Raw genomic sequence first — 13,609 nt, forward strand, 5'->3', positions numbered from 1 at the left:
TGTTTTTCAATGACTGAGTTCATATAAGTCCAAAGTTTGAGTTCCTTTGAACTTGAATTTTTTTTTTTCTCTTGAGAGGTCAACATGATTCAATTCCAAAATTATATTAGAAAAAGTTATGGTTTCAACCCTTAGTTGTTACAGAAAATCATCTCAACATATTGCAACTCTAGGCACTGATTTAAGCAGGACTGTGCATCTTTTCCTAATTCTGCACTCAGTAACGTCATGCGGGTAGTTTGAAATTCGCCATGATGGGAAGATTTTCACCATGGAAATGAGCAAACCTACAAATCTGGGCTTTACTCTCCCCCACTCTGCCTTCCCTGTTGCAGAACTGGTTTTTAAACAGTTACCGGCATACCCCTGATTTAAAGTTCCAAAGGAAGAACCTCTCTTTTTCTTAGTAGGATGAAGACACAACATTTATTTGGACCTAATAAATATAATTACTTTAATTTCTGTTCTTGCATATGATACAGTAGATCATATTAAGATAATGGTCCTACTATAAAACTAGGAAACCCTGATTAAACTGTAATATTTAAAGACATCATTGCAACAGACTAGATGAATGAAGTACCAGAGAGTAGAGAGCCCTTCAAAGGTAAGCTAACTTTCCTTCCCTGCCCCCCACCCCCGGCAAAGGCATTGGGTAATTGTAGGCTTGGGCTGAACATTATGACTAGTATAAGTGATGAGCCTCTATTGGGGGGAAAAGAAGCAAACATTCGAGCCCTAGCTGCATGCAGCTGGAGGAACAACCTGGAATTTTAGCAATAGCACAACATGATGGAGAGCTAGGACAAACACTTTTAAAATGAGTAAATCTCCCATAGTCATAAGTACTTAGGAAACAAATATCTTCTAGGGTAGAGGCAAGTTTCAAGCACAGGGTTATTCTCACTCTCAAGATATTTGTCAGATTTGGTTTCTTGGTGTTGGAGACTAGAGGAATATGCTGAGAAGTCTAAAGAACAGAGCTCAATTTCTAACTCTCTTTTCAGGGTTGAGGAAAAGCCACATCTTGGCACCCTTTTGAAAGCTCCAAAGACCACATTCTAGAATTAGGAACGGACCATAGGAAGACCTAGTCTTACTAAAACTGCAAAGTATTTTCAACTGCTTCAATCACTAATTGGATTGATGTTATTTCTCCTTCACCATAACTATCTAACAGAGGGAAGAAGAGAAAACTCTTTTGGAAGATAATATCATCTGAAGCCCATGGTTAATTAATATACAAATTCTAGCATACATCCAAAAATTACCATAAATGTGAAAAATAAAGAAAATTTGATTGTTATTCAAGTGCAAGAAAAGAGAATAGAAACAGACCTATTAGATAATTGAGATATTGAAGACAGCAGCAAAGACTTTGAAATATCTATCAGTAATGTGTTAAATAAAATATAGAAAAAGACAAAATAGAAAAAATGATAGAACATATCAGTGGAAAAAGAAATCTATAAAGAAGGATAAAATGGGCACTATAGCATTGAAAAACCAATATATGTATTAAGAACTCAATGGTTGAACATCAAATTAGATAAAAACAAACCAAAGATTACTGAACTTGAAGAGAGATCAAGAGAAAATGTCCAATGAGAGCATAAGAAAGGGAAAGGAGAGAAGTAATGGTGCAGAAGCAACACCACAGAAATAATAGCAGAACATTTCCAAAAACTGATATTAGTTATCAACCTACATATTCAAGAAACTCGGCAACTACAAGCAGAATATTTAAAAAACTGCAATTAGACACATCAGAGTCAAATTGCTGAAAACCAAAGACAAAAGAAAGAATCTCAAAAAAAAATCCAAAAATGTGATATGTATACACACATACACACACACACACACACAGACACACACACACACACACACACACACAATGGGATATTACTCAGCCATAAGAAAAGAATGAAATAATGCTAGTTGCAGCACAATGGATGGGCCTAGAGATTGTCATACTGAATGAAGTAAATCAGAGAAAGACACATATCACATGATATCTATTATATGTGGAATCTAAAAAAATGATACAAATGAACCTATTTACAAAACAGAAGTAGAGTCACAGATGTAGAAAACAAACTTATGGTTACCAAAGGTGAAAGGCGGGGGTGGGAGGGATAAGTTGGGAGATTGGGATTGACATATACACACTACTATATATAAAACAGATAACTAATAAGAACCTACTCTATAGCACAGGGAACTCTAATCAATACTCTGTGATGACCTATATGGAAATAGAATCTAAAAAAGAGTAGATATATGTATATGTATACATGATTCACTTTGTTGTACAGCAGAAACTAACAACGCTGTAAATCAATTATACTCCAATAAAAATTAATTTTAAAAAAATCCAAAGAAAAGACACATTGCCTTCAAAGAGTGGGCAGGTAGAGAGAGAGAGAGAGAGGGAAAGCGATAGACTGATATCTGAGTTCTCACTAGAAATCATGGTACTCAGAAGTCAATGGGGTAAATACTTAGAGTGCTGAAATAAAAAATAACTGCCAACTCAGAACTCTCTCCTCAAAAAAATTTTTTAAATTCTTGAAAAATGATATTGAAATAAAGTAAACTAATTTTCAGACAAACAGAAAAGTTGTTGCCAGGAGGCCCGCAATAAAAAAACAAAAACAAAAACAAAATGTACTTCTTTGAAAAGGTCATAAAAATGAAATACGTTTGGAACAACTATTAAAAAACAAAGAGAAAAAAACTGTCTATAACAGGAATGAAAAAAAATCAAGGGAGAGAAGGTATTATCTACTACCTCATGCAAATAAATTTCACAGTTTTATAAATTGGAAAAAAATAGTTATCTCTTTCTCTCTCTCTCTCTCTCTCTCTCTTTCACACACACACACACACACACACACACACACACACACACACACACACACACAGACACACACACTCAGACAGGACCTGATGGCATCACCAGTGAAAGTACTCCTTGGCAACATCTATTGAAGGTGAGCATCTATTGATGAGTACCCTATGATCCAGCAATTCCACTCCTAGGTTCATACCAAATAGAAATGTGTACCTATCCTCACCAAAAGACATGGATTGGAATGCTCTCACCAACATTATGCTTAATATCCATTTTGGAAGGATTCAATAGCCATCAGTTTTACAGTATATAAATAAATTACAGTATATTCACCCAATTATATACTACACAAAAATAATAATAAAATATAACTGCATACAGAAATATCCATGAATGTCACAAACATGTTAAGTAAACTACAGTAAGCACAAAAGAATATATAGTGTATTATATCAAGTACAAAATCTAACCATAAAATAATTTTACTTATTAAAGTACCAAAAATAATCAATGGAGTTAGTAGTCCAGTAATAATTAATCAAGGGGTAGGTGTTTAGCAAACAGAAGGAAGCATGATAATATTTGGGGGTATTAAAATATTTTGATACTATGTATATCAAATTTAAAACAAGTTTTAAAAAACCTCCTCTGAGACACAAACGATTCAAATTAATTTTACAGATAAAACAAAAATCTGGAGTTTGTTATAGTTTAATAATCATCACTGATTTGGATTATCAATCACATCTATTGATCTTTTACATTTTATGTATAAGCATATGCTTTGCAATTTTGAAAGGGCTATATAACATCTTTTTATAATGTTTTTGTAACATCAAATTCTTTGTATATTTACCTAATAAATATCTGTTCAAAACAAGAATTAAATTTTATAATATCATTTATAATAAAGCTCCAATAAAACAAAAATTATAGAGAGCAAGCAGTGCTTTTAAAGGTTAGTACATCTCTTCCTTTCTTTTTTTAATGCCTGACATATCTGTATCAGAATTTTCATTGTTCAAGTCTTCAGAAACTGCAAATCTTTCAAGCACTAGGAGAGGTCTTTCAAAACAACATAGTCTTCTATTATTTTCCACTTTACAAGTCCTCTTCCCTTCCCCCTCCCTATAAGGGCCCCAAACCCTTCAGGCCTTGAATCATGTCACTATGATTCCAGCTAAAGGGAACTGGAGAGCACTCCCCTGGGTTCCTATTAACACCTGCCACTTAATCAGCCAGAGGGGCTGTTGGTGACTGATGGCATATAGTTCCATCCATCCCTTCTCCTCCCCTCCCCAGTGGCTGTACCACCATTGTATCCATCCCAGGCTGGGGAGTGAGAGTAACAGATTGGGCAACACAGAGAGTTGGAGAAATATATCCAATTGCTCAAAAGCAGGAATTTGTTAATAGTAAAATCCCAGTTATAAACTTGCAAACCAAGAACATGCTGCCGTGGAATGTATTAGCTGAAAATCTGTAATTTTTCAGCTTTCAGATTCATAAATATTTTAGGTATTGTACAACTACAGCAGCAAATAGTAATAGAGACCTCCCTGGATAGAAGGTTACTACAGATAAGAGGTATGTGGCTAAGCGTAGGGGGTCTTACATTTTGAACGAGGAGTGAGTTTAACAGTGCAGCCATCTCTAATTTAGACTGTTTTCTTAATCTGCTGCCAGAGGACCATGCTGAGTGATTCACAGTAATGAACTCCACCTGGATGCTCTGTAAATCTGAAAAGGAGAACTGCAGCCTTGTAACTGTTGTTACCACAGATCTGGTTGAGTGAGCTCTAATTTGATCCTTAAGTGACCATCCCACCAAGGAACTATGAGAAATGCTTGGAGACTGCCATTTCATGATAGCACAAGAAAGACTACTTATTTAAATAAGATTATTATGAAATATAATGACCTACATTGAGAAAAAAAAAACAGGAACATTTGTAGAAAAACAAAAACAAGTTAATACTAAATATTTAATCTTGAACCGCTGGATCACAGTTAGTTTAATGGGATCAGTATTTTCAAAAATATAACAAAAAGTAATATACATTTTTATAACAGATAAGAACAGTTTACTAAAATTATTTAAACATCATTATACAATTGATGGCAGTTAACTCACCAATGATGACTATAATACTTGTAGCATCTGGCCTTACATAAAGAGTACACTAAAGTATACATTATAATGTATTGCATAATAAAATATACCAAGTAAATAGCATTTTTAAAGATACAGAATGTATATGTCACCATTGCATAACAATGGTAATGAAATGCTAACCATATCCTATAAACCACAAATTGAGCTGTATGGCTTGAATTTATTTCTATCTGAAACTGTGGTCAACATCTTAATAAAGTACTTTGAGAACAAGGTCATGGACACCACTCTGCTTCTGCTGCTTTATCAAGGTCCTTGGGAACCAGCCTGTAACAAGTCCTGCCACAAAACAGACCATTGGTTGATCTTGCAGCTCCCTGTACTGAAATTAATTTTCCATACATTCCTTGTTACAAATTCTTGTTCACTTTAGTGGATATTTGTTGTATTTTCTTGTCCATTTTCCCTACTTCTGACAGAAGAACAAATACAAAATGCATGTTTCTCAGGACAACCACCTCTCCCTTATTTGCAGTCCTTGTAGTTCGAGTGATCATTTGGGACATAGTTCGGATTTGCCAACAAACATCAGCTAAATGAGACAATAAAGAATAAACTCATCCATTCATTAATTTATTCATGTATTTATTCACTGATTTTTGCTTAGAAAGTTCTTGGTTCAATTTCAGTTGAATCTTAATAATATCCTGCTCTACAACTGTATAAACCTGATGTTTCCAATAGCCCTGGAAACAGAACTTTGATACCTAGATTTGCCAGTTTGTGCATAGGTGCATATACATGCTTATGTAGATAACCTGAAAGACATATAGAGCAAATTATCAACCCCATGGTTATTTATTTTGTGAATAAGATTTTTTTAATTTATGTATTTTATAAAAATTATGGAAGTGTATATTCTGATTAATATTACAAAGTAAGACCTATTTTCAGTCAATGTTGAGTATAATTTTTAGTAGATCAATAAAGGAATTGGCTCTTTCAAGGGAGAATGAATTCTTGTTACGGGAAATGTATTAGCAAAGGCTGGTCATTCCTTCGTGGGTATTTGGTAGTGTGGAATCTCACTAAGGATAGTAGTCAGATTAGATGGTCTTTGCTATTCCTTTCAACACAGGTAATTTGTGATTCATAAGCTCATATTTGTATAGATTATAGAACACTAGGCAACATGGAGAAATGAAAAAGAAATAATGAGCAAGTACTCCACTTTAGAATTTAAAATAGACTTAGGTAAAGTCAAACAGAAAATAATACAAAAGTAAATCGAAGTAATATGTCAACAAATAAAAGGATACATTTCTAGCTGAATATATAAATGCTAAAGAGATTTTTCACAAAGGTATTTACTGAATAAGATTTCTAGGAGAATTCTGAGTCCAATCACAGTGATGGTACATTAACTTCAGTAATTCTTCTACAACTCTGTTTCCTCAAACTTTTCAATTTCCGTTACTTTTCCCATTCCCACCATATATTACCCACAAACATAGTTTAAACCACTTTATCTCTTGGACCCACTGATATCAGAAGATACACAGCAGATTTCTTCCCAACTCAGTAAATGTCAACTCCAAATCCTAATGAGTGTGTATTTAAAATATATATAGTCTAATCTCTTACAATCAACTAACAGACTTATTGAAAAAACAGACAAATCTACTATCATACTTGAAGACTTTAACACTTCTCTCTCAATAATAAGTAGAATGATATGGAAAAAATATAAGGATATAAAAGACTGCAACATTTACACCATTATGACCCAATTTATTATTTTTAAGACCTTTTTATTTTTAAGAGCAGCTTTTAGTTTTACAACAAAATTTAGAGGAAGTACAGATATTTCCTATCAACCTACTGCCACACATATGCATACCTTCCCCCATTATCAACATCATTCACTAGAATGGTACATTTTTACCAAGAATGAACCTAGATTGACACATCATAATAACCAAAGTCCATATACTTTAGGGTTTACTCTTGGTGTTGTATATTCTGTGGATTTAGAAAAAGTAGAATGACATATAGCCATTATTATTTATATCATACAGAGTATTTTCACTGTCCTAAAGTTTCTCTGCCTATTCATTTCTCCCACCCTGCTGTCCCCTATTAACTGCCCATCTTTGTATTGTCTCCATAGTTTGCCTTTCCCAGAATGTCATATAGTTGGAATCGTACAGTATATAACCTCGACAAATTATCTTCTTTTACCTAGTAGTACGCATTTAAGTTTTCTTTGTCTTTTCATGGCTTAATAGCTCACTTATTTTTAGCATTTAATATTAGCCTGTTGTCTGGATAGATCACAGTTTATTTACCTACTGAAGAATATCCTGGGTTGCTTCTAAGTTTTGGAAAATATGAATAAAGCTACTATAAACATCTGTGTACAGGTTTTTGTGTGGATAAGTTTTTAACTCCTTAGGTAAATACCAAGAGGCACAACTGCTGGATCATATGGTAAGAATATGTTTAGTTTTGTAAGAAATTGCCAAACTATGACCCAATTTATAGCACATTATTTTCAGCTATGGCAGCAAACATGTTCTTTTCAAGTGCATATGGACCACTTAGCAAAATAGACCATATGTTGAACCATAAAACATATCTCAATCAAGTCTAAAAGATGGAAATTATAAAGGGTATAGTTTCCGACTTACACAATTTTAATTAAAATAAATAAAATATATCTAGTAATTCTCAAATAGTTAAAGATTAAACAATATAACCTATAGTCACAGTAAAGTAAGAAAAATTTAAAGTATTTTAAAACAAATGATATTAAAAAGACACTGTATAAAAAAATCTGTGAAATGCTGATAAGCAACTGCCAAAAAGGAAAACTGTAGTTTTCAGTACTTTTGTTAAAAAAATAAAACTTCTAGTCCTCCTTCTTAAAATGCTACAAGAAAAGTGTAAAACAAAGATAAATAAAAGGAATAAATACATAGGTAAGTAGCATATATCATTGGGATAGAAAACAGGTAGACAGCATAGAAAGCCAAAAGTTGATTCTTCAAAAAGAATAATAAAATTAATAACCCTTTGCAAGACTGATCAAGCAGAAAAGAAGAATAAATGAACCATATCAACAATAAAGATAGACTATCACCATAGATCTTTAGATTACTTCATGTTAGATTATTAATATTCATTGACATTTAATGATTATTACTGTAATATGTTTAATAAGACAAAATTCTTAAAAATTACAGAGCAAAATTTATTTAAAATATTAATAATTAGAATCAAGCAATATGTAAAAAAATAATATATCAATACTCTGATTAAATGAAAATATCACTCATAGTTCCTTCCATCAAGAGGTCTTAAACTTCTTTCCTTTCCATAAGAAATGGATCATATTTTCCACTAAGTAACTTTCGCAGTCTGTTTTCTGTCCATAGAAATTTGGTAACACACAGGCAATTCTGATGCAGTCATATGAGTGAGTCCAGGCAATACCAATAGAAAACCACCCCACTAACACACAAATTGTAAGCAATGATATATCATTGTTTTAAGTCACCGCATTTTAGAGTATTTTCTTATACAGCCCTAGATAACTGATAGAATGAAAAGATGAAGTAAAAGTCTTTATTTGTGGATGACATAATTGTCTATGTGGAAATCCTAGGATATACACAAAAGCTACTAGAACTAATAAGTGAAGTTAGTAACATTACAGGATACAAGATCAATATAGAAAAATCTATTTTGTTTCTAGCAGTGGCCAACTGAAATTGAAATTAGATACAGAATACCACTTATGACAGCATAAAAGTATAAATCTTAAGGATAATTCCAAAAAAAGATGTGTAAGACCTGTGTAATGACAGAATATAAACAACTGTTCAGAAAAATTCACAAGACCTAAATAATGGAAAAGCATACTGTGTTCATGATCTCATGCTTCAAAATTGTTAAGATGCTAACTCTTTCTTGATCAATCTACTGATTCAATGTAGTAATGTAGTTCTAATTAATATCCAGAAAATATTTTTGAAGAAATTGACAGATTCCGAAATTTGGATGAAACTCCAAAGACTCTAGAATAATCAAAACATTTTTTAAAAAGAACTTGGATAATTTACATTACCTGACCTCTATATGTATTATAAAATTATTATAATAATGCAACGTGATTTTAGCATGATAATAGATCACTGGAGCTGCATAAAGTCAAGAAATAGACCCACACATGTACTATATGTGGATATTTGACAAAGTTGCAAAGGAAACTAAGTGGAAGAAAGATCATCTTTTTAACATGTATTGCTGAAACCATTAGATATCTATATACAACAAATAAATGAATTCCTACACTTAATGCCATATAAAAGTTATTCAAAATGGGTCATAGAACTAATTGTAAAACCTAAAACCATATAATTTTAAAGGGGGAAACAATAGAAATTATTTTTAAGCTTAAGCAGATGTTTCCTGAATGATACCAAAATCATGCTTCATAAAATACATAAATGGAATATTAGACTATTGAAATAAGAACTTATGCTCTGTGAAAGTTACTCTTAAAAAAATCAGAAAGAAAAGCCGAACACTAACATATTAAATATTTGTAAACAGTATATCTGAAAAAGGAATTGTAACAAGAATATATAAAGAACATCCAAACTCAATAGAACAAACACACAAATAAATTTGCAAAAAAATAATGAGCATACTTCCAGTTTCCATTTCCACATGTGAGGACCTGGACATTGTCACTCTATTCAAATAACAAGTAAAAGCTGAAAAGACTAAAAAATTAACACTCACTTTGGATCAATAAAAGACGAGAGGACATAGGGCAAACCACTGTTCCCAAGTGGTTGGAAATACAGACAAGCAAATACAGGGAGTCTTGGCTTACCAGAGCAGAACAATGTCAACTCTAGCTATCCTATCCCACCTGAGAAGGTTGGAAAAAACCTGAGAAACTCTGGGCAGTTTACATTCCAGAGGCACAGGCTTGCTAAAAGTCACTTCCTAAAACCTCACACCTCACCACCACATAGCTAAAATCCTATTTATAAAAGTTCCTTTACCTAGTGTATCATATGCAGCTACTGAGAAAAAAAAATGACAAGGCATGCCAAAAGGCAGAAAATACAAAATGAAGAGACAGAGCAAACATTAGAACCAGATACGGCAGAGATGTTGGAAATGGCAGAGAATTTAAAACAACTGTAATTAATATTCTAAGCGCTCTAATGGATAGAGTAGATAGCATGCAAGAGCAGATGGTTAATGTAAGCAGAGAGATGGAAAGTCTAAGATAACTAAAAAGAAATGCTAGAGGTAAAAAACATTAACAGAAATGAAGAATGCCTCTAATGGGCTCATTAGTAGACTGGATGCAAGTGAGGAAATAATCTCTGAGCTAGAGGACCTATCAATAGGGTCTTTGAAAACCTAAAGCAGAGAACAAAAACTGGGAAAAAAATTAAAAAGCAGAACAGACGACAAAGGACTACAAGACAACTACAAAAGGTGAAACATTTGTATAATGGGAGTACTAGAAGGAAAAGAGAGAAAAGAACAGAAATATTTGAAACAATAATGCCTGAGAATTTTCCCAAATTAATGTCTGGCACCAAATCATAGATCTAAGAATCTCAGAGAACACCAAGCAGGACAAATGCTCCCCTAGCCCCACCAAATTACACCTAGACATATTATTTTCAAACTTCAGTAAAATCAAAGATTTTTTAAAAATTCTGAAAGACGTCAGAGGGAGAAAATATCTTACTTATAGAGGAGCAAAGATAAGAACTGCACCCTGCTTATCCTCTGAAACCATGCAAGAAAGAAGAGAATGGAGAGAAATATTTGAAGTGTTGACAGAAGAAACTACCAACCTAGAATTCTGCACCTTGCAAAGTTATCCTTCAAAAGTGAAAATGAAAAAAAACAAAGTCTTGTTCAAATAAACAAAAACTAAGGAAATTTGTTGCCAGTAAAACTGCCTCGCAAAAAATGTTAAAAGAAGTTCTTTAGAGGGAAGGAAAAAGCGTAAATCAGAAACTCAGATCTACATAAAGAAAGGAAGATCAATGAAGAAGACATAACTAACGGTAAAACTAAAACACTTATTTTTCTTATTTTTAATTAATCTAACAGAAACTCTGTTCAAAATAATACCAACAATGTATTTCATTAGGTATGCGTATATATAAGTGAAATAAATGACAGCAATCATAGAAGGGACAGGGTAGGAATTATGATTATTTTGTTATCATAAGGCACTCACACCATCTGTGAAGTGGTATAGTGTCATTTGAAAGTGGATGTGGATTAGCTGTAAATGTATATTGCAAACTCTAGGGCAACCACTAAAATTTTCTTAAAAAGGATAGAAAATGGAGTTATATCAAATTCTCAGTTAAAACCACAAAAGTCAGGAAAAGTGTAAAGGATAAAAATAGAAACAAAAACAAAGGCAATAAATAGAAAATAGTAATGAATATGAATGTGGCAAATATTAATTCAACTGTATCAATAATCACTTTGAAATTCAATGGTTGTCAAAGATAGAGATCGACAGAGTGGCTCAAAAAGCAAGACGAACTCAATGTTATTTACAAGAAACATACTTTAAATATAAAATCACATATAGATTAAAATTAAATGGATGGAGAAAATATACATCATGCTATCATTTCAAAACCTCAAAAGAATGAAGGAATATGTATATTGAGCTCAGGAAGAGTACACATCAGGTAAAGAAAGTTATTAGGGATAAAGAAAAGCATTACATAATGATAAAGTGGTCAATTCTCCAAAAAAACATAACAATCCTTAAAATGTATGTGCCTAACAATACAGTGTCAAACCACATGAGGCAAAAACTAATACAACTGCAAGGAGAAATAGATGAATCTACTATCATATTGGAGACATCAGACCCCTCTATTAGAAATGGACAGATCCTGAAGGCAGAAAATATGTAAGGAAAGCTAAACTCAACACCACCATCAATCAATGGGATATAATTGAGATCTATAGGTTAATTCATCCAACAAGAGCAGAAGTCCCAATATTCTCAAGCTCACACGGAACATTCACCAGATAGACCACACTTTGGGTCATAAAACACACCTTAACGAATATGAAGAAAAGAAATCACACAATAGCTAGTCTCAGACTACAGTGGAATTTAACTAGAATAACAGAAAGAAAATTGGACTATGCTAAAAATATGTGAAAATTAAACAATATACTTCTAAATAACACATGGGTCAAAGAAGAAAACTCAAGAGTATTTTGAAAATTTTGAAATTCTGAACTGTATAAAAATTTTAAAAACACACAATTTATCAAAATTTGTGGGATGCATTGAAAGCACTGCTTAGAGAGAAATTTATAGCAGAGAATGCATATAGTAGAAAATAAGAAACATGTAAAGTCAATCATCTGAGAGTTCACTTTAGGAAACCAGAAAAACACAAGCAAATTAAATCCAAAGAAAGCAGAGGAAAATAAGTAATAATAACTAGAACACAAATCAATGAATTTAAATGGAATCAATAGAGAAAATCAATGAAACCAAAAGCTGGATCCTTGAAAAGATCAACAAAATAAATAAGCCTGCAGCCAGTCTAACAAGAATAAAAAAAGAGAGAGGACACAAATTACTAGTATCAGAAATTAAGGAGGGCACACCACTAAAGATCCTATGGACATTAAAAAGATAAAAAGGAATACTATGAACTCTATGTCCACAAATTTAATAACCTATATGAAATAGACCAATTCTTTGAAAGACACAATCTGCCAAAACTCACAAGAAATAGATAATCTTAATAGGCCTCTATTAAAGAAACTGAATGAATAATTAATAACCTTCCAAAACAGAAAGCATATGGTCCAGATGGTGTCCCTGGTGAACTCTACCAAATATTTAAGGAAGAACTTATACCTATTCTCTACAACCTCTTTCATAGAGAGGAAATACTTGCTAATTCATTCTGTGAGTCCAGCATTATCTTATTACCAAGACCAGGCAAAGACATTACAAAAATCTAAAAGCCAGTGTCTCTCACAAACATATATGCAAAAATTCTCAACAAGATATTAGCAAATTGAATCCAACAAGTTGTACAAAGAATTATCCACCTCGACCAAGTGGAATTTATCTCTCATATGCAATGCTATTTCAACATTCAAAAATCAGTCAATGTAATCCATCAAATAAGTAGGCTAAAAAGGAAAATCACAGGCTTATATAAATAAAAGCATACAAATTTGGCAAAATCAAACACCAATTCATTATTAAAAACTCAGTAAACTAGGAATAGAGGGGAACTTCCTCAACTAAATAGAGAGTATCTACAAAAATCCTACAGCTACCATTGTACTTAATGGTGAGAAACCTGAGCTTTCTCACTAAGATCAGGCAAAAGGCAAGGAGGTCTCCTCTCACCAGTCCTTTCCAACATCATACTGGAAGCTCTAGCCCATGCAATTAGACAAAGGATAAAAACGGTAAACAAGCACCTGGAGCCAGCAGCAGCAGCAGCAGCTGAGGTGGCTGCGGAAGAGGAGCAGCCACCAGGTGTGAAGGGGGACGGTGGCTGCACTCTGGTGCAGGCTCTCTGCAATGAGAC

Source organism: Orcinus orca, chromosome 3, assembly GCF_937001465.1.
Source record: "Orcinus orca chromosome 3, mOrcOrc1.1, whole genome shotgun sequence".
Taxonomy (NCBI): domain Eukaryota; kingdom Metazoa; phylum Chordata; class Mammalia; order Artiodactyla; family Delphinidae; genus Orcinus; species Orcinus orca.